At 36.9% G+C, this 19,698-nt stretch overlaps 1 non-coding gene across 1 annotated transcript; it reads right to left on the bottom strand.

Moving 5' to 3' along the window:
- Positions 1-1,094: 1,094 nt before the first annotated feature.
- LOC115933800 (U6 spliceosomal RNA) lies at positions 1,095-1,198 on the bottom strand. The gene has a single exon (XR_004069655.2). It is a non-coding gene; the product is annotated as a U6 spliceosomal RNA (small nuclear RNA).
- Positions 1,199-19,698: the final 18,500 nt, after the last annotated feature.

The raw sequence follows: 19,698 nt of genomic DNA on the forward strand, positions 1-19,698 counted from the left end.
ATATAGTTTTGCACTTCTACAAATAACATTGCAATATTATTTATAATTCAAGTACATTGGACACTATCTAGATTGCTAGCAATAAGACATATACACACTCCATACAATAAGATATAGTATAAAGATTAGGTAGAATGTATGTTAATATGGAAAAATGTTCATAAAATATTGCTAATATAAAACAATTGGAATAACATGCTCCAATTTATGTAAAAATATAAATATGTACAAATATTCATATTATTTGCATGCATAGAGATGAGTCTGGAATAATATTTACCAATATGTTAATGATAGTTGACTGTATGCCAGAATTAGAGGTGAGTATGGTTTTGTCCCCTTTATTTTTAGCTGTATTTCATGCTATTTTACAAGACAGATCAGTTACTGACAAAGAAATGATACTTTTATAAAGTGCAATTCTCAGTTCACAGGTGTGAGCTCCTTTCTTAAGCAGGAACTATCATTTTTGAACTCGTGTATTGTAAGTAAACAGCACAGAGCCTGTACCTAAGTACTCAGAAAACGTATATATAAGGAATTCATTCCATTTGCTTTCTTCCATGTTAATGATTTCTCGTACATTCAGTGAAATCTACTTTACCTTGATGTTCCTGTTTTCTTTTGTTCTCATCAGTGTGAATGCTAAGGGAATGTGTGAATGTAATTTGTTAAAGTGGTCTGATGAAACTTCTGACAAAATTGATATAAGATTGTTTTCAAAAGATTTAACAATGTCTTAAACTTATAAATAAGACTGTTGAAATGACTTTTGACTTAAAATTGAAAAGCTATCAACTCTGAGTTACTGTTTAGAGGGCCATCTGAAGAAGTTGCTGCATCCTAGCCCACAAAAGAAGAAATGATAAAATCATTTTACATTGTCCATTGGCAGACATACAGAGTGGAGGCAGGAAGACAGGATTGCTTGCTGATTTTGGAAAGTGTTCTGAACATTTGATTTGGGGGTTCTATCTCATAGGAACCACTGGAGGAAACAGTGGGAGTTGTGGTTGATAAATCACTTAAAAAATAAATTCTGTTGTGTATATTTAAGGTATACAACATGATTTTATAAGATACATGGATAGTAAAATAATATATAGTGTGTTCACAGATTTGCATGTCATTCTTGCACATGGGCATGCTGATCTTCTCTGTATTCCAATTTTAGAATATGTGTTGCCAAAGCAAGCACTAAATCGTTTTTACTTATTTATTTTCCTACTAACTAGTAGGAAAGAAGACTTGATAGGGAGAAGCAAGGAAGAAGAGGAGAAGAACTCTGCTCACATCCTTCATTGGCTCAGCACTCGAGCTGCTCTTTAATAGGCCTCAGGCTGCCCTTGAAACCCTAGGATGAGAAGTACTTTACTTTGCCAGATTATCCTGTGTATCAGTCAGGGTCCAGCCAGAAAAATAAGGCACTCTAGGTCTTTCAGCAAATGAAATTTAGTCCAGGAAATAGATGTCACAGATGATGGAGAGGGAGTTTAGGGACCAGAGAGAGGGCTTTTGGATGGGAACCAGAACTGTGGAAGTAAAGATAACCTGGAAGGAGGTGCAGCTTCTGGAGACATCAAAGGAGAGAGAGAGAGAAGGGAGAAAATTCACTTGTCATGCCCTTCCTTGTGCCCTTCATCTTCTAGCTGTGCCTCCAATATGCTGAAGCCAGAGGGCGAAAGAGCCTGGAAGAGTCATTCCCTGAGATGGAGAGCAGAGCAGGGCAAGGCAGGGAAGAGCACAGACTGGCAGGGAGAGGCGCATTGAGTACATTTTATAAAGTTGAGATTGTATGAATTAACTTACTGCCCCTGCACCTCTGACATGTTCTTACATGCCCACACGCACCGAGGCATTTTCAGTGTGCATGTGTACCTGTGTTTGTGTATGCGTTTCTCTGAGATCTTGGTTGGGCTAATGTCCTACTTATGAGAAAAGTGCAAGTGCTCATTCTAAGATTGTATGCAAAATGACAGCGAACACTCCTGTTTTCAAGTGGCACTTAGCATTTACATAATGCTGAAACATCTGGTCTTTCCCATCAACCCAGGCATGAAGTTAGTCCAGTTGATTGCTTGGCATTATGTACAGACAACAGCTGGCTGGTTAACTGGAGTTTTGATTACGGCTGAATTGGCTGGATGTTTGGTGTCACATAGACTGAAGTTATGATGGGCTAACGATGGAATAGAGCCAGTTACAGGGAAGATCAATGACAAATTTGTGAAATCAAACTTTTGTATGGAATTTCACTGGAAAAGATAATTATTTATTTCCAAGACTGAGTTTCAGAAACTCACTGGAATTTCACTGGAAAAGATAATTATTTGTTTCCAAGACAGTTTCAGAAACACTGAGACCTGGCTGAGTTTATCTGTGGTGTCTTCATTCCCATTTCATCTCCTTTCACCCAAGTGTCCCCTGCCCTTGTACCCAATATCCTCAGGTGCCCTTGGCCATTCACCCTTAAGGCACCTGGCTCCTGGGCTCATTACCCTGGGAACGACCTCCAGATTCTGAATTTTTTAACCTTTATGTCTCTTTCCCCTTTGTCCCTTTCATCAAATCACATTTGTCCTATCATTCAGAGATCTGCTGTCTGTTGCAGGATCAACTGATCTCAGAGTCTAATTTTCATGAAGATGTTTGTAGATGATACTGTGCTAATATTTATCTTTTCATCTTTCCATATGTGGAAGTGGTCTCAACTGAGACTGAAATTCAGGCATACTTGGCACATTTTTATCTTGTGCTTGCCAGAAGCATGTTTGCACAAACACTGAGGAATGTCCTGGGAGAAGAAGGAGCCAGGTTGGATAAGCTCTCAGCATAGGGCCTTGCCTGTCAGGGGGTGCTGAGCCAGCATGTGCCATGGTTTCAGGCACCTAGAGCTGTCTCCCTGCCCTAATGGAACATATCTGAGTTTTGTGGAGAGCAGAGGAACTCTAAAATTTCAAGGGAGGTTAGGGGTGAGAAGAGAGAGAGATAGAGAACTCTGTAAAGTACTGGGACCTAAGTGACCATGCTTGAGAATCTCTCCAAAGCAAAATGGAAGTAAGATTTCTTTCTTGTGACATAGTTCTTGCATAGATTTGATTTCTGGAGAGCCCTATGAGGAACTGGGGTACTTGCAGGAATGATGGCTAAGCCAAGCTGAGGTCATAACAGGAGCCAGCAGGAATGGGATTATTTAGCAGCCTGTTTCAGACTCAGAAATATTGGAAAAAAGTTTTTGAAGGGATCAGGGTGAGTAGTGGGGTGGGGAAGGCTGAAGGCCTGTCAAACACAAATGGTTATACAGACTATAAACATTTAAATTATTCCATTAAATAAAACTTCATTTTAACCCACATTTTTAAGGTCTAAGGAAATTCAGATGGTACCTGTAACATATTTGCCTTTTACCAGAACCTTTGAATGTTTTGCGTCCAATGCATGATGGACGGTGGCAATTTCAGATCATCCAATGGTAAATTGGCGAAGGAAAAATACTTTTAGGCAATCATTTAAGTATTCTTCAAGTAATACTTCATAAATTTGCTTCTTAGCCCCCTGGTTTTATTTGTTGGCTTAAGACATGAGGACTTGAAATGTCACTATATGATTATTGACAGAGACTTGGCTGCTACTGGGGAGAGGAGTGTGAAATCCAAACACATTTTTAAAATCTGAGTAGATCTTTATTAGCTCATAACTAGCAATATTACAATGGAAGTTATTTTAGTTTATACAAATAATTAAGGTAAAACTTCAGTTTTAATGATAGGTTTGCTGATTGGTTTTACTATATTAATTCATTTAACAGACATTTGCTTGGTGCCTATTATGTATTAATCACTTTGCTGGGCTCAGGGTAAACTTTGGTGAATTCAGCAGATTTAAAATCTAATATAGCTAAATCAGGCTTAACTTCCTTTGTTTTCTAGCTGAGATACCAACTGAAAAGATTAATGTATCAAAACAACAAATTTTCCCTAAGAAAGATTATGCTTTATATCATCAGAAAGTATGTTCCCTGTCCCAAAATCTGGACATATGAATATATATCAATGTTTGTGTGTGTGTGTGTGTGTGTGTGTGTGCGTGCACGCGTAGTATAACTTGTGTTCATATCACCAGAACCTTATATGGCTAAAGAAAAATTACAGAAATTTAAACATCAAACATATAAGTTTCATCTGTAGAAAAAAAATCCAGATTTTATTTAAACCACCAAAATTGCAGTCAGCTGCTGAGAGAAAAATAAAGGCAAATATCCTGTTTACAAGGCACCTAGAGTTCAGCCATCAGATGGTTTTGGTTAAGGTGTAGTTTCTCTTCATGCTGATGTTTCTATAAGACATTTTTGTGAGTCAGTCATCACCCAATTTCCTAGTGTCTTTCTTTCCCTTGTATGTGTGTGTGTGTGTTTTTTTACAATACCTTTATAGCGTTGCTTTTAATTTTTGACAACATTTACTGAAAACTGACTCCTTTGCAGCTTTTATGCGATTTGTAGAATTGCATTCTATAATAGGCAAAATTCTGATGTGTGTGTGTGTGTGTGTGTGTGTGTGTGTGTGGTGGGGGTAGCAGGGGTTCCTGTTGTTTCTTTGTGGCTCTTTCTGTCCATTTTTAACTTCTGCTGGCAAGACGCTGGTATTAAATCTTACCCCACTAAGTTATTAAGTATTTAAGCTTGTAATAGACTTGTCCTCTTTACCTTGTCTATGCGTCCCTGGAAAGAGAGTACATTAGAAGGTTTACTGGTTGTGACTACCCCACCATGCCTAGAATAACTAGGTGATAAGCCATCTCATGCCAAGCTAGTATCTGCCCTATGGGAAGTTTGCTATAGGTAGTAGGGTGTGCCCCACTACACCAAAGGTGAGGGAGTTAAGCTGTCTGTTTGCAAGAGGGTCACAGCTTTCCCATATACGTGTGCCAGGATTTGCTGACAGGGAATCTGTCTTGATGAGCTGCACTGCATTCTCAATGCCTCCAGTGCTAAAGCATTCAATGAAAATATTTTTGATTGACTTCTCCCACTATGGTAGTTTTTGATTCTGCAGTGGGTTTGGATTTAAAACTATTGCCCTTATTGTCTGATAATGGGAACCCCCTAGCTGCTCATTGCCATAAAAGGATCCCAGTAGACACACCTGTGAATTATGTTTTGCACATTTTCTACCAACTGGTAAAGCCACTTAAAATGCTTAGATTCATTTGTTTTAGATGTAGGAAAAAAATCTCTCTATGTGACTACAATTGCATGTCTACTATATGTGTATTTTTTTTTAACCATTCTTTCTGAAATGGAAACTGATCATTCTGGGTCATCGCTGAAGAAGTACTTACCCCCTTTTCAGCTGGAAAAAATATGTACCTGAATTATGGGAGAATAAAATGAACCTTCCGTTCACCATTCGTCTTGGCTCCTTTCCTTTGGTAGAGAGGTAGGGGAGAAAGGAAGAAAAAACACACACACACACACCAAAACCTCATGGACTATTCCCTTAACTTCTTTCCCTGGAGTCATTGACTACTAACTGAAATAAACCTATCTATTCATTAAAGAAAATTATATTTCCCTATTTAAAAAGGCCTATTTTTCTGTATCTCTTATTTTTCTTTAATTCTGAAGAGTATGGAATGGAAAATATGCATTTTCTTTTTTTTACATAGTTTGTGAACAATTTAAAGAAAACTGTGTAAAACGTTATTATGCTTTAGCTTGTGACTTTGTACAGATCTGAGTGTTGTGTGTTCTTCATGATGTATTGTGTAAATGATTAGCTACAATCACAACCTACTCTTTTGGCTCTGACAGCAGATATTTTTGTTAGATTTGAATTAGGCAACAAATAGAATGCTAACTCTTAAGAAGTATTTTTGCTATAAGTGCTTTTTTTTGTTTTTTTGTTTTTTTGTTTTGAGACGAATTCTTTCTCTTGTCACCCAGGCTGGAGTACAATGGCACAATCTCGGCTCACTGCAACCTCCGCCTCCCAGGTTCAAGTGATTCTCCTGCCTCAGCCTCCCGAGTAACTGGGATTACAGGCACCTGCCACCATGCCCAGCTAATTTTTGTATTTTTAGTAGAGACGGCATTTCACCATGTTGGGCAGGCTGGTCTCAAACTCCTGACCTCCAGGTGATCCACCCGCCTCGGCCTCCCAAAGTTCTGGGATTACAGGCATGAGCCACCATGCTTGGCCGCTGTAAGTGTTTTCTAATATTTGTAATAAGACATTTTATTTATATAACACTTTATAAAACTTCATTGTCTTCTTTGAATCTCAGCTCCCTGAAACAGGTGCCATTGTCTCCAAATTGGGAGCCAGAAAGTATTCATGACTTGTTTGAGGTCACAAGTTAGGTTAGTGACAGAGCCAGAACCCAAATTGAAATTCTTTCTACAAAGGCTGGACACCTTGACCAAGTATATCAGTTTAGCTAGAGCTTTGGCATAGCTAGAGCTTGTCTGTTGTTCAAAATGCAGTTTTTCTCTCTTCTCTGCTTCTATATGAAGACAACAGTCTTATCTATCTTGTTCACAATTTCAGCCCTAGCAGCTTGCGCAGAACTTTGAATGGAATAGTTAATACATATATGTGAATACATATATGTGAATGAATGAAGTACAAAAGATGCTGAGGGTTTGCTTTGAATAACAATGCAGTATGCCTCCCATCCCCTTTCTGCATGCTTCTCTTATTATGCTAGAAACAATATTTGAAGTTTGAAATAATGGAGTTAGACACTGCCTTATTATTTAAGGATTTGATATGGTAGTCAGGCAAAAATAATTTCATTTAAATTCCCTATTTCTTGACTTACTCTGCTATCTTAGAAAATTAAATTAATCTCTCTGCTGGGTCTTGAGATCCATCTAGAACTTGGCTATAACCTGAGGATGTTTTGTGTTCTGGTTTTTTCTTCACTGTTGGAGTCTGCTTGAGAAGGCTGGAAATGTATTTTCATTCCATTTTTCAGTATAACACATTGTGAGTCCTCACTGAATTAGATTCTTCCCCCTGAAAAAGCTACCCCTGGAAAGATGTTTGGCACTTTTGGATATTGCTCTTTTGTGTTTTTTTTTGGACCCGCAGGGAACCATTTAGTGAAAATGAACCATTATACTTGAATTCCTGTTCAGCCACTAGAAGAACCATTGCCCATGACTTCCCATTCACAAAAGCCATGCTCCAGCATAAGTTTCTGTCTGAAGCACTTTCTAGTTCCAATCCCATGTCTTTGGAATATTTCAGGCATGCAGGAGATCTTTTCTGGAGGTTTTACTGGAATGATTAGTTTGTGCTTGAAACAGGAGAAGCAGCTAAGGATGAGGCCTACTGGGACTCTAGATGCCATGGAGACAAGCAGATATTAGTTATGATTTCCATCATGTTTTTCACTACCTCTCTGAAAGTAGTAGATATTGTGATAAGACCTCTCAAGGAAGGGAGGACAATTATCCTCTTTCTCCCCTACCTCACCTTTCCACCCTATAAAAGTGTGGCAGACTCAAACCAAACTTGTTGGCTGGAAGCCTAAAGGGATTCCTCCTCATGTGGCAGGCTGTCATAGCATTTTTATGATAGCTAGTGTTTCTTTTGGTCTGAAACTCTGGTATGTGAAATATAGGTCAGGGGTTGGAAATTAATGCCTGCTTTTCATGTGAGAAGGAATAATTGGCATGAAATGTAGTAAAGAATGCCTGCAAGCCTGGCAGTGTTGGGTCATTTTTTTTTTTTTGTTATTGGTTTTGGCTGCTATTCCCAGAAAAATAATGGGCAGGTTCACATTTCTTAGAACATATCTTTATCAACTCTGACAACTTACTGTGTCTTGGACCCCCAAGAGACAGTCAGCCTGGAAGTCTTTGCTTGTGCCATTTCTGTGCTGGATCCTTGGCTGTACACACCATGACAAATTAATACAGATGGAATAATGAATTTCTCTTATCCCTGAGACCAGACCTGCTGGGGAAAACATCTATATCCTTTGAGAGATTTGAAATTAGTATAACAAGTTCTATACAGAGATGATCATGTTGAATAAAGGTTTTATTTTACTGTTACATGTACAGTCATCACTGGAGTATGCACATATTACAGGGAAGCTTAGTCTACAAATGGGTTGGGTTCTAACCATTAATTTTGGAATGTTGCAGACATTTTCCTTTATGAAGAATGTTATAGGTCTATCTGACTTAAAAATCAATAGGGGAGTAAAAGTACAGTGCATTTTCAATGAAAAACAATAGAAAACACATAGTTTTAATACTATTAATTAGGCAAAACAGAGGAACAACACAATCGAAGAAGAGATAGTTTTTGCTTTTCTCAAATGTGGGTGCTTGCAGTTTGATTAGGGGCAGATGAATCAATGCCTTTTGGTGTTTTAAAGTGGTTTTGAAAACATTCAAGGACTTGAAGGGTTGGAGGCCAATCTTTTTCTATTAAGTCTGTGACCATTATAGTTAAAAAAGCTCATTAGAAAAAAGAAACCTGAAGCAACTTTTTTTTTTCTCATTGTCTCTTTAACATATTGGGTTGAATAGCTTTTTTCCTGATTCTTGGATGAAATTTTGAGCAGATCTCAGAGTTTTAAAAATTACTCTCTATTTTCTGGCAATTAGTAATCTTCCAGTTACTTTAAAGCTTTAAGCGGTTCAGTTCAGTATAATAATAGAAACCCATTGTCCTCTTTAAATTTTCTCCCATTTCCCAGCCAGGGCCTGACCAAGAATTGGAAGCCTGGTGTGTGTGTGGTGTTTGTGTGTGTGCATGTGTGTGAATGCATGTGAATGTGTGTATAAATGCATGTGTATGAGAGTGTATGTATATGAATGTAAAGTGTGTGTGTGTGTGTGTGTGTGTGTGTGTGTATGAGACGTGGCATCTCCTCTTCCATCACTAACTATGGCTTCTAGTGCCTTCAGCACTGGAGGGGGATAAGGGAGAAGAGTTAAGGGGACATCAAAGAGCTTACTGATGTGATTTGGATTTGCCATCATGGAGGCTCAAACCTGACTTTATCACAGGGGTGTTTTCGGAGTGATTTTGCCTGTGGGAGCCTCAACTGCAACTATAATTACTGTAAGATAGGTGATACCTCATACAGTCTGTTACTTTTGACACTGTCCTCGATTCCTGGCAGTTTGCTATGTCTTTCCAGGCAGTCCTTCCAAGAACTCTAGGTTTGTTCCTTCCTGTGTGGCACACAGTTGGTGTGCAGAAAGTGATTCCTGCCTTGTTCTCTTCATTGCTCCTTCAGGCCGGTCTAGCCACAATGTCTTATACCTGCACTAACATTCTTTTAAAACTCTGGGAGATATTTATCAAACTCTTCAAGTGTCTCCTCCCCTTGAAGTTCCTCTCACTTGGCTTAAAGCAAAGAAGTAGGTTTTCTCCCTTGGGGGAGCCATACTGCCAATAACTCTCTCAACAGGATTCTTCTCCAGTTCTTCGAACTGTAGAGGTTTTTTTTTTTTTCTTTTCTTTTTCTTTTTTTATTAGGGTTCATTGATGCTGATAAAAACGGTTTTACAATCATCTTAGCAGTTCTGCACAAGGCTCTGTTCTTACCTCACTGTCATATGATATTTAGGCCTTAGGAGCCTAGAAAAAGCTGAAGTAGAAATAATTTTATTTATTATTCTGTCGAATGTCCAATTTACTTCAATACATGAAGTCTTCTTGGCTTTTGCTGTTGAGTATTATTAATACTGCTCCAATCAGCCCGAATTCAGGTTTTTTATGCTCACAAGTAGCATTATGAGAAAAATGAAAAGAAAGGTATTGGTAAAAAAGACATTGTTTACTCTGAGATAAATCCGACGGTGATATATGACAGGAAGAAATGCAAATGGCAAAGAAATGCTAAAAACATAGTCTAGCGTGAACTTGAATGTGGAAAAATGGTGGTGGGGAAGGGAAGTTTCTACTAGGGGACAAGGTCAAATGGAGGACATCTTGGAGCATATTTAGGGTAGACACTGAAGGGGAGAGAAGGAGCAGAAATGGTGTACAAATGGCACCATTCAATTTGCCTGTTACCAACCTGGAAATTATCATTATTCATAGAGAAAACTATTCTTCAAATTAATCACTTGATTCTCCTTGTTCTAATGCAATCTCATACCCTATTCTATACCACTAACCCATCATATGCCCAGGCTTCTGCCAGTGTTACCCAGGTGAATCATTTATTCAGCAAAACAGCTATTTAGGAGGCACCTGTTAAGTACAAGAGCCTGTGCCTGGTGTGTTGAGGATATACTATGTCATGGCATAGCCCACTCTCAAGGAGATTTCAGTTGAGGTGGGAATGCATGATTGCATGAAGGATGACGTAGACTCATAGGCCTGTTAGCATTAGAACATTATTTCATGTGCTCCTGTTATTGTATAGATGAGAAAACTGAGATCTAGAAAGATTCAGTGGCCTTAGAATCAACTAGTTAAGGAATGACAGAACGAGGGCTAGAACTTGGTTCTTTTTACTTTTGCTCACTGCTGCTTCTACAACCTCTTTTAAAAATACAATACCTTGATACAATCTTACAAAGCTATGGGCCATTTGTTCCTAAAAAACAACTGTGTGCTGGAGCCAGCTTTCACCAGCTCTTACCAGCAGATTGTGAGCACCTTTTCAACTGGCCATGGTAAAAGAATTTACACCACAGAAATGGACAGACACCACAAACCTGGGATCCTCTTCCTTCCAGGGAGAGCCAGTTATTAAACATTTACCAGCATACCACTGCTTATACATAACAAATGTGATAAGCTCAGACACTCCTTTATGAAGTGGTCATCACGTGAATGCATTTTATGGAGAAATGAACTTTATGACAGGGAAAGGGGAGATGACGGAGTCTATTTGAGACTGGAATTATGGAGTGAACATAATTCTGGGATATCAAATAGAGAAATTTGGCGGGGTGGGGTTACATAGGACAGGAGTCCCTAAATCACATGCCTGTAAAGACCAGGCTGAAAAAATAAAGGTGTAAATCAGGGTGGAGTTATGAATATTAGGGCATGAGGAGTCTATGGTAAAGTGAAAAGTAAAAGCCTCCCTAAAGGTATTAAAAAAAAAACAAAACTTCCTGTATTCTACCCACTTTGAATTTACCGTAAAGAACTAACAAGGGTAAGCCTAGACAGCAGTTCACATCAAATAGGACCCTGAGAAGGGATTATCATTTTCCTTCTTAAATGATCATTAGTTTCCTTGACACAGTGAAGGCAACATTTAGCATCCTAATTTATTTCTCTTTTCTTTCTTACTTCTTCCATGTTTTCACTGGGAAATTTCTGTAAATTATTGCTTTTTGTTATGTGTAAAAAGTCATTCAACCAGCATTTTCCTTTGTTAGTGTGGGTTATTTATAGTTGAGTTTATGGTACTATTCTCAGCTTTATCATCCTGTTTCAAGGGTAATGATACTCCCAAAGAAATAAAGACTCAGTTTTGTTTCTAAGGATGTTCATTCATATCTCTATGTATCTGAAAATAATGTCACTATGCAAAATGGAAAGTTCATATATTTTAAGGAAGGATCTAGAAACACATTATTTAATTGATTTTTTCTTTCAAAATGTCCCCAAGTTAATTTCAAATAGCCTTTTAAACATGTTTCTTTTTTACATTAATCTGTAAGGATAACTCCACATTGATCAACAGCCATTTTTTAAAAATGAGAATTGCCTTCTGCAGAGATATCTTTATTCTAACATATTAAATCCACAGGGCTTTATACAAAATGAAAAAAATCAATAAAATGAATGACGTGATTCCTAGTGAAAAGTTGTTCTGTGTAAACCAAATACTGTAATTTTTATCTGAAAAAGTCCTAAATTCTTAAAATTCCCTAATTATAATTGCAACTGCAAGAAGCCTAACAACAAAAAATATTGCTCTTTGAAAATGTTCTGCAAGCCCCTCTAATGACAATGACTACCATTGTGTTTGACAAGGATCCCACTGATGTTTGCTGCCAGGGGTACATGTCTCTAGCCTCAAAGATGGACTTAACTGAGGCACCCCCTGGGATGAGCTGGTCAGAAGAAGAGCAAGGGTGGGATGGACATGGATTTTGGCATTCAGTCGTCAGAAAATAAGAGACAATCTAATCATCACAATCTATTCTACAACTTTAGCCTCCTTAGCACAGATGGACTAACTGGCAGAGCGTATTAGAGGGGTTTTTGGGATCCTGGCCAGCTTGCCCCTATAACTCTGCTAGAGATATAAATGAGAAAAAAGTAGATGCTTAATAATTGTTTGCTGAAGGAGTCAGGAACTGAGAGGTCAAGTGTTGCAAGTTCTCTCACAATTTTCAGTCTACTTCAGCCTAGAATCTGGGCCTTAGCCCGTAGCCACAGGTTTCTCTCTGGCTCTCTGCTGCAGAGGAGGATGGCACCCAACCAATTCTGTGCAGAAAGCCAGGAGAGTGCAGAAAATGTCATGCTCATGAGCAAAGTTCTGGGTACAAAGGACTTGTGGAGTCTGGAAATACCTGAATTTTCCTTGGAGAGGAAAGATTAGGCCTGAGAAGGTGTTCAAAATTGGACCCCTCCTTCCAAAGTGTGTCTGAGAAGTGTGTTTGGGATAGGCTTGTTATGTATGGCCTTTATCATGTTGATGTATGTTCCTTCTAATCCAGTTTGTTGAGAGTTTTTATCATGAAGGGGTGCTGAATTTTATTGAATGCTTTTTCAGCATCTATTGAAATTATCATATGGATTTTGTCCTTGATTCTCTTGATCATATATCATGTTTATTGATTTGCATGTATTGAACCATTACTGCATGGATGTGCTTTGAGAAGTGCTGCATGTTCAACAATAGCCAGTCAGATTAAAAGGTGCACCTATAGGCCCAGGGCTGCCCATGTGCCATGGGAGAAGGACCAATAGCACTATGAGCTTCCTGCTAGGGCACACCAAAATGAAAGTGTTTGGTGTGAGATGTGTACCACATCCTCCAAGCCAAAATTCTGGCTTTCTTCTGGGCTGCCAGCTTTTTCATTTCACAAAAATTTCAGCCTTTCACTTCCCTTGCTCAGATTCTTTTTACCCTGGGATTTACCCTGAGATTTTTTATCCTGTAAAAAAGCTACCCTGTAATTTTTTTTACCCTGAAATATTACCCTGTAATATTTTTACCCTGGGATTTACCCTGTCACAATCCATAACTTGGTTTTAGCTCCTGTTCTTCTGGTTTCATTTAGTCCTCAGTGCCCTGAAGCACGTGCCATCAGTGTCCCCTTTCTCCCTTTCTGTCATCATCCAGTGGGCTTTTCCCTGACTTCCAACTCCCAGTATTTTCGTCTCAGTATCTCATTTCTTTTTCAGCAGAAGCACAGAAAACAGCTTTGCCTATGATCCATGATCAGTGAGCCAGAAGTGCCTGGGAATTAACAAACCCTGGGAGCAGCTTTCAACAATGACCTCAGGACAACTCCTGAGATATAAATACCCCAGCTTCCCTGCCTCTTGGATGCAGTAATTTGAAGGGGTATGTTCCCTGGATCTCAGAGTTTCCTCAGTGAGATTAAACTCAAGTTGCATACAATACTAGTGGGACTGGTAAAGCACCCTTTTTCTTTTTTTCTATTCCTTCCCTTCTTCTTTGCCCTTACACCCAGCATTTCCTAAAATTGCTATTTGCACTCCAATCCTTGTCTCAGGGTGCTCTGGAACAATACAAACTCCAGCACATGTCTAACATTAGGGGCTCTACCTCTACTCCCTTGCCATTTCTGTCTTTTTAAAAAACCTCTTGCTGAATCATCTAGATTCTGTTTCTACAAAAGGATGGGCAATGGTTTAGAGATAAAAAGGAAATTATATAAATGTCCAAATAATTTATACTTATGCTAGATATTCGGTGCTTTTAATCATTAGAAACCAAGGTTGTTGGCTTAGCACATCAAGTGAAAGAATTCAGTGAAACCAGGTAGAAAAGGGTACCAATATTTTTTAGGAATGGTAATAGCTAATCATTTATTGAACACTAGTGACAATGTTTAAACTATGTGTGTGTTACTTAAGTTTATCTGTATGTTTAAACTATGTGTGTGTTACTTAAGTTTATCTCTACAATATTATTATATCTCTATAATATTATATAGATATATATGTAATATAATTATTGTATCTCTATAATAAACCTAAAAGGTAGATATACTTATTCCATTTTTACTGATGATGAATATGAATGGACCAAAGTAATTTGCCTTAAATCAGTCAGCTCATAATGGGCAAAATCCACATTTAAAGATCTTACTCATGTCAAAGTCCATTCTCTTAATTAGTCTACAGTCTTCCTTGTAAGTTTTCTTTGAAGTAGATGGGAGATATATAATCAGTCCTACTTACTGATTCTGAAATGCAGTTGATCAAATCATCATTCTGAAGGTGTAAGATTACAGCTTTTCTTTAAAAAGGATTGAGCTGGCTATAAATTGCAGTATAAATTCAGATTTATTCTGTTTCATCATTTAATTCTTGGAAAAGACTACTCATAAAAATTCTCTCATGGCATTATTGGTATTATGCATTAAGAGCTAGAAAAATAGGTCAACATTTTAGACGTATTTCTGGTGGTGCATTTTGCTATTAGTCTACAAGGATTATAGCAGATCACTATCTTTAAATGACATTGCAACTTGAGGCTCAAAATTGATGATCCTGGGAAAGTTGAAATTTAGTGCCCTGTTTTGAGGTTAAACTATGGCTGCAAGTAATTTCTAGAAAACTGACATCCTGATAGACTTGAAAAAGAAAAAAAAAAGAAAGAGGAAACAAATTAAAATTGTTCTATCAGGCTTTGCCAGGGTCTAGAAATCCTAATTTATAGTGAAATTGGAGGTGAGCTAAGATAGCAATAGAATGAGAAGTTAGGAAAGGGAAGAAATTGACCAGGAACAGTGAATATACTGCTTACATTATCTTACATCAGAATTCAGGAGTCTCCAACATTCATTAACTAAATTCTCTCTTTTGTGTTTACTCTGATAGTTTTGTAGTTGTGATAATATTATAGATATAGTCTAGTTGTTGACATTTGGAGGTAGGAGTATCTCCAACCTGGGTCAGGTAGCAGTTTAGTAAAATATTTTCTCTTCATTAAGATGAGAGGTGTTACCAAATGGAATAAGTATTTGACTTTTCTGTGTGACCACATGATATAGGTGTTAAATAGGTTTGTCTTCAGATGCAAACATCAGAAAACCTGACTAAAATCCCTCAGGATTGATGGGGTTTACTTTTTCTAAATAGTGCTAAGTCTGAAGGTAGGTGGCTCTGAGCATTTAGGGGTTTAGACATGTGAACTCTCCTTCCTGGTTACAAGTAGCAATCCTGGCTTAATCAAGTTTATACTCAAGGCAGAAAGAAGAGAGAATGGATGACAAAAGCTTCCCCAGAACCCACATGTGGAGTTTTCCTATGTCTCATTAGCCAGAACTGGGTTATGTTGGCAAGCTCTTGCTGAAACAGAGACCAGGAAGGTGAAGATTTAGTTTTTCTGCTCATACTGTGGAAGGTGAAAGGAATGGAGGTTAGGGAGGGTATAGAATTAGCAAGCCAAGAGTTCCTATGTAATACCAATGTGTAAGTAGGATCTATAAATATTAAATCTAAGAAAACAAACTTTAGTAGAACATACCAAGAAGGACTAACTAATCATCACGGCTGCCCAGAACTGAAATGGGCTCCCCAGTAGGTAATTCATTCCCTATCAGAGCATATGTTTAAACACTGGGTGAATGAGCATTTGACCAATTTACTGTGGAGAAGATTTAAACATTAGATAGATAAGTGGTTGAACTTTATGTCTTCAAAGTTGTCTTCAAATCCTCAGGATTTTATGATACTCTGTAAGCATTCCAATTGCTTGCAATTTGAAAATTGTTTTTTCTTTGTGGTTGACTTTTCTGTCATGGCCACTGGCACAAATCTGCTTTACTTTTATCTTAACATTAATATCCAACAGTGAGATATCTAGTCTCTACAAAGAAAATGTATTTATCTCTGACTGTGTTCATATCTTAAATAAAAACCTTTTACTTCCTCCCAGAAATGTTGGCAGAATAGATGCTGAAAGAATTTTTTTCTAATGGATATGGTTTTTAATTTGATGCATTTTAAACTTTCAAAGGCTTCATTAAAGCTCACACACATTGTCTTTTGGATGCCCAGTAGGACTATACATTTCTGTAGCAATCTCGAAGCACTTCCCCTATTTTTGTACAAACTTATGAGATAATCTCTATTTGGATTTGAGTCTATGTTCATGAAAGTCAGAAGTTGTTTAAAGAGAAAAATCATGTAAGTAGTGAGTTGAAATTTTGAACTGGGTAATACTGAAATTTTTGAATTTTTGCCAAATACAGGCCAAACTAAAATGTACCCTAATCCCAGTACTTTATGTGAAATAAGATTGATTTCTGCTTTGTGTGAGAAAAAGCTAAACCAAAGATGTTCGAAAAAATGCTGGAATTAATAGTCTACCCAAGAGCAATGAATTATATTTGCCAATCCCTGGAATCAAATGAGTATTTAAAATATACCTGTAAGTCTCAAGACAGAAAACTTTTATTATTATTATTTTCCTTTTCACAAATAGTATCAGGAAAGACTAATTAAACAAGGATGTGGAGAATACAGAACTAACTTAAAAAGAAAAATCCCCAACTTTGATTTTTTAAAAATAATCCAAATTGAATAAAAGTTGAGATATGTTCTTCTCTGGTCAGGCATTATTAAAATAATTGATAGCACTCGGTGATGGTAAGGGTACAGGAAAACAGGCCTTGTCATTTATTTCTGGTGGAAATGTAAATTGACTCAAGTGATTTGGAAGGTAATTTTTAAAGTATCTGTAAAAAGCCCTAAAAATGTAATGATCATTGACTCAGAAATTTCACCTTTAGCAATTTATCCTCAGGAAATTCTTACATGAGTTCCAAAATATAACCAAATAATATTGCTGTGGTATTATTTGTAATAGTGAAAAATTGCATATAACCTAAATAAATCATCACTGATACAGTGGTGGTTGAGAAAACTATGGGACATTTGTAGAGTGGCAAATTATGTGGATTTAAAAATATAATAAAGCCTGAAAATGAAAATATCTATAATATATTGAAAAAAGAAAAATTTAGAATATTATGTATAGCCCAATCTCACTTTGATTTTAAAAATTGTATGACTGTATCCATCTTATAAAAAGTTTTGAAGGATATATCATTAACTGTTTAATAGTAGTCACATTTTGGGGCTGGAGTTCAGCATGATTTTACAAAACAATGTCTTAAAAGTTGAACTCAGCCTGAGCAACATGGCGAAACCACTTCTCTACAAAAAATACAAAAATTGTGCCACTGCATTCCAGCCTGGGCAACACAGGGAGACCTTGTCTCAAAAGAAAAAAAAAGAAAAGAACTCAATTTGGGAACCATCTATCCAGTAAAGGCTCTGTTAAGTGTATTTCTTTCATGTTAGGTATCTTAAAAGTATTCATGTGGTCCTAGGAATAGCAAGTCTTACAGCCAGGATGTGTTGAGAAGAAATTGCCTGAGAAATTAGTAAAAAAAGGCAATTGGAGATAAATTTACTTCTAGTTCTGGTCTTTACACAGGCTATTTATAATTTGGGCCACATGAACTAAAATTCAGTGCTTCAGTTTGTCTATCTTGGAAAATGGGAAGCTTAAAGATGAACTGAAACTGAGTAATTCTAAGTGCATCTGTATATAAATGTCGAGCAATATTTATTTACCTCTTTGTTTCCTTCTTTGTGAGTTTTGTTTTAAGATGGGTATCTTTAAGATTAAGTTATTCTAAGCACACTATCTCTGCATTATTAAATCCATGGAATGGTTTCTTCTTATTAAATTTCTTCTTATTTGAAGCTTGTCTTGGAGAAAAATAATTTTCTCCTTTTCTGAATATCCTGTCACAACTATAAGGTACACTTCCTTAGGGAAGGGTAGGAAAATTATGCAGAACAATTTTCCTAATGCAGCTATTCTCTTGTTGAGTCTTTATCAACTCCCTTTCTTGCATGCTCTCTGTCTTTTTGCAGGTTTCTATTTCCTTTGCCCAAATGGGATCATCTTGGGATTGTAGGTCCTTTGGACTCAATGATATTTAATAAAGGTCTTACTGTATATTCCAGATCAGAAGGACAGTCCTTTTCTATGATTAAATTTTTTTTTTTAATAATTCTTACTATTCAATGCAATGAATGGAATAAGTGGCCATTGAGGGTTGGTTGGTGAACTGAATTTTGTTGTTATTGTTTTTTTACACTTGGCCTTTTCATCTCTCATTTTTTCCCTTAGTTTCATTATGAGAATTTTCTCTTTTTTTTTGTACACCACAATTATAGCGGTCGCTCATTTTAAAAATACCTCTCACATATGTAAGTGGTTGGTCATACATCATACATTATATTACATATATAATGAAAGCTGAATTTAAGAATAGATCACAAGTACTAGGATCAAATCTGCTTTCCAAATGTCTTATATTCTATTTCATGATGCAGTTTTGAAGAAAGTGCTATGACATTTGCCAAACACATCTATCAATGCATGGAATATAATGTATCACTTGCTGTCTGTTATGCTCAGTGAAGCTCCAAGCTGAGGTGGTTGCCTCTAGACAAGAACAGCATTAGAGCATTTCTGGTTCAGTATCATTTGGCATGATACAGAGCCATTAATGCAGGTGTCTAAAGGGCTTTGAAAGCACTTGGCAGGTCAGTGCCTTTTAAACATGATTAATAGCCATTAATTAGTTTTATTTAATTTACTATGATATTATAGTCAATTCTAGAGGTAAGATAATACACAAATTTTAAATAACCCAGTAAGAAAGAATACATTAGAATTAAATAACCAAGACTAACCCAAGTCATTAAGAATAAAAATCTTCAAAAAACTTCTGAACATCTAGATCAAAGTTGTCCAGTAGAAATATAATGCAAGCCACATTCGTAATTTAAAATTTTCCAGTCACCACATTAAAAATAAATGGCATTAATTTTAATAATATATTTAATTTTACTCAATATAATAAAAAATATTATCATCTCAACATGCAATCAGTTTTAAAAATTAGAGATGTTTTATATTCTTTTTTAATAATAACTTTTTGAAATCTGGTGTATATTTTATGCTTACAGCATCTCTGAATTCAGATTAGTCATATTTCACATGCTCTATGGCCATATGTAGAGGCTACCATATTGTACAGTGCAGGTCTAGGTTTTTAAAGTTGAAGCTGGAGCACAAGTTCCTTTTTATTTTATCTTAATGAAAGAAATAGAATGGCTAGTAGGTTATAATTAGAGTAACTAATAAATGCTTAAAATGACAACCAAGTCTAAGGACATACAGCAAACCACCACTTAATCTTAATAAAGGAAGTGCAATGGAACCATTGCTGATTCAATGCCAAGGTGTAAAGAAACATACAAGCTGCTAGTGGCTTCTATTATGCAACAAATAAAACTGTAACCCACAAATCCAAAGGGAAAAGTAAAACTAATGAGCTTTGGTTGGAATGAGACCAATGGTGGAACCAGTTTGACCACACAAGCATTTCTTTTAGGCTCTTGGGGAGATGGATTTAAGGGCCACACTCTAGGCCTGAGGGCAGAGAGCCAAAGGGCAAAAGTGAGATCT

This window comes from Gorilla gorilla, chromosome 11 (assembly GCF_029281585.2).
Source record: "Gorilla gorilla gorilla isolate KB3781 chromosome 11, NHGRI_mGorGor1-v2.1_pri, whole genome shotgun sequence".
Classification (NCBI taxonomy): domain Eukaryota; kingdom Metazoa; phylum Chordata; class Mammalia; order Primates; family Hominidae; genus Gorilla; species Gorilla gorilla.